We start from the raw sequence: 3,565 nt of genomic DNA on the forward strand, positions 1-3,565 counted from the left end.
CATTGGATGCCGGCCCTCTCCTGACCACACGATACTTGTAGTGATGAGGTGGGCTTCAGTGCGTCCATTCTGGCCCGCTGGTACGCGAGTTGGGCCGCCTGACTTTGGCTGGAGTGGCCGCTGCCCTGCGGGTCCTGCTTGTCAGGGGCGTTGACATGCGCAACCATGACGAGCGAGTGACGGCTAGGGAGAAGGCGCCCTGACCACGATGGAGACAGGGGAGCCAGGGTCGAGGAGGTCAGTCGACGTGGGCAAATTGGCCGAGGCTGTCTTGAGCGTACTAAGACGTGGCGTTGATGGAGTGGGAGGCATTCGAGAACCGACCATGTTTGGGTAAGAGGTCCATGTCGTCCATGCCCACGAACATGATGTGTATCACCTGCCGCCGTCCGGTGCTCGCCCAATGACTTCGTCTTTATGTCGTCCAGTAGCATTAGGAGCACGCCCGCCGATGGTGTCGTCACGCTAACATTCTCGTAAGGTGAAGGAGAATGAGAGTTGCACGATCGGATCTCAAGCACGCATCTTGGCTGTTCTTTGCCTGAAACAGCAGTGAGTTGTTCTTGGTATATATATTCGCCAGACTTGGAAGCTAGGAAACAAGAGGATCAATTGGTTACATGGGACCGAACGATTCGATCGCCGGAGAAATACCCAAGCCTCAATTCCATGCAAGGTTTTTGCCGTGAGATTGATCCATTTGTATGAAAAAGACCCATGGTGAATCTTGTATGTGCCACGTGGTATTATTTTGGTACCTGGCGGTGTAGAATTGCTTTGTGGATTCGGTGTTTCATTTCAAATTTTTGAACGTGTGTGCAGGTTGGTTTGGTTCGTTTAGTATTTTTGCTGGGTGTGGGCCAGTTCTTGCGGTGAAGTTCGCGTCCTGACAGGTCTTTTTGCTTCGATGATTCTTCGGCTTTTTGATTGGTCGCTGTTTACCCAGATGTCCTATCGCTGTCGATCTGTGCCGCTCTTGCGTTTTTGATTGGCCGCTGTTGGTCCGGTTGTCCTGTCACTGTCGAGCTTTGCTGCTGTTGGCCGAGGCCGCTATCTGCTAGGATCTCTTTGGGATTTGCTTGCTGGGTCAAACGTTGTTCTTATCTGGGATGTCAGGAGCTGCAGGATTTTTGGCAGCATGCATGCGCTGGTTTGCCACGATTTTCTGATCATGTGTATGGCATCTGGGGTTGCATGCATGATATAATTACGCTGCGTGATGGGACTACGTGCATGCCATGATTTGTATCCCGTGTATTCCGGATGGCCGCTTGGGTTAGATGGTTTTGATTTGTTTTTCCCACTGTCTTCTCTAAGTTATGCCACGTATTGCTGTTGTGTTGATGTGTCAATGTTCTATTGTTTGGCTGCTATTTTTACCCACCGCTTGATTGGTTCCTTCTGGATCGTTCGCCGCTTAATAGGTGCTTTCTAGATCAACGACCGCTTAATTTGTGCATGGTCGGTTATCGCCCTATAAATAGAAAGATTTGGTGTGGATTTGCTTCATGGATCACGGTTGTAGTTGGCTGCTTTGTGCTCTCATGGTTCGTGGTGATCACGAAGTCCTCGCCGCTGCCCTCGGAGACGTCCCACACCACCTCCGACTCTCCTGCATCGTTGTCCTGCAAGAAGCGACGCTGCAAATTCTGCTCGCCCACCGTCCCATGCCGCGAGGACGAGTACGGCGTGTTACCTCGACGGGTTGCATAGGCCGTCGCGGTGCACTAGGGCGAGCAAGGGGCACCTGCCATCGCATCGTGACGATGGCGAGGATTAACTTTGTTTTCATATCGTGTTGATAAACGAGCAAAAGGGGATGAGACCATCAATCGGGCGACGCCGATGAAGGTGTTTGTGGCCACGTTCGTATGGTGGGCGGCAACGACAACACTAAGCTTCGTGGAGACGGCGTACGCGTATGAAGTCGAAATCACGACCGGGTTCCATGCCGGCGTCCGCATGATGGCGGGGCATTCGGCGGGCTTATGGGCACGCTTGCGCGGGCCTTCTCGCCTATCGATGGACGGTTCCGGTTCCACCTGGATGCAGCTGCCGCGGAAGGAGGCACTGCGGGGGCAGGAGGTGCTCAACGCCGCGAGCGACCCCTCCGACGTCGTCAAGTCGGCCAAGAAATTCCACGCATGCGTCAAAACCCTGATCCTCTGCAGCGGGGAGGTCGACCACCTCACGAACGTCATCAACACGCTCTCGATCGCTCGCCGGCCCGGGTGTCGACCTGGACATCTTCTTGAAGGTGCTCCAGCTCGATGTGGCCATGCCATGGACGTGGACGGTGCTGTTGTGCCCCCCTGGTGCGCGCATTACGTGGACTAGGGCAGCTACTCCCTCGCTACCATGCCCGACGCGAAGAGGAAGCGCGTGGGGAGCTCCGGCGTCGGCCAGGCCAGAGACGCCGACGGCAAGGCCGCGTCTCACTCCCATGACCAGGCCGTCGTTGACCGCGAGCACCGGCACAAGCGCTGGACCTTCTCGTGCAAGCGGCACATCGGCTCCTTCCCTCCGCCGGCAGGGCCCGACCGCTCTGTAGTAATGGCGATGGCCAGGGTGTGCCGCCGCATCGGGACGCCGAACCTCTGGTAGCCCTTCTCGCGGATCTCAGCGGTAACATGTCGTGCGCGTCCCTGGACGCGGAACGCGGCCGTCGACCTGTAATCGGTGGCAATGCACGACATCGACCACCTGCTCGGCCACTCCCAATGGGCCTTGCCTTGTACATGTACAGCGTGAAGGCCGAGAGGAAGATGGATCGGAGCCGGAGGCGCAAAAGAGCGAGTTGATGCAGCAGGAGGTGGCGAGGAAAAGTGTGAGACCTGGAGACCCGAACCTGTTTCCATGCTCGAGGAGCAGATCAGGTCCGCTCGGAGCAACCTTGGTTCATTCATTCTTTGCAGCTCGACCATGAACTCCATAAGATATCCAAGGTGTGTGCCAACTGCCGACGCCAGGGCCGTGCCTAGAAAATCAGAGGCCCGGAGCGAATCAAAATTTAGGCCCTGACATTTGAAAGGGCGGATTAAAATATATAGTGTGTTCTCATTGCAGAATATAATGTTCATATAGAATTACACCACCAGATGCACAGGTTCAAGAAAGAATTACACCACTGGATGTACTAGTCTATTTATAAACTAATAAAAGAATAGGGTGCCGAGAACTGCCACAGCCTTACCAGGACTCTGTAGGTTTTGATCATAGGAGACTGCAAATGAAGCTCGGATGGTTCATTGTAGGTCAGCCACAAAGCAGTGCAAGGGGCAACTCCAATCGCTATAGGGCCTCAAAAATGATGTACAAGAGCATATGAGAATTGAGAGGAAAACTCCCCAATATATAGAAGATTGGAGTACATGACCACGCCAGTTTGCTGTCACTAATGCCTTTCTTTTGGGAAATCGTGAAGCATTAGTCCCGAGGAGAATTGGAAAAGAATCAATATGAGGAGGAAACGATGGGTCCATGAGTTAATTTGGGGCCTGTGAAATTGATTTTTTGGAATAGCTGCAACGCATTTGGAGAGAGAGAGGTGATGGATTGGAGTGAG

Source organism: Triticum urartu, chromosome 6 (genome assembly GCF_003073215.2).
Source record: "Triticum urartu cultivar G1812 chromosome 6, Tu2.1, whole genome shotgun sequence".
Lineage (NCBI taxonomy): Eukaryota > Viridiplantae > Streptophyta > Magnoliopsida > Poales > Poaceae > Triticum > Triticum urartu.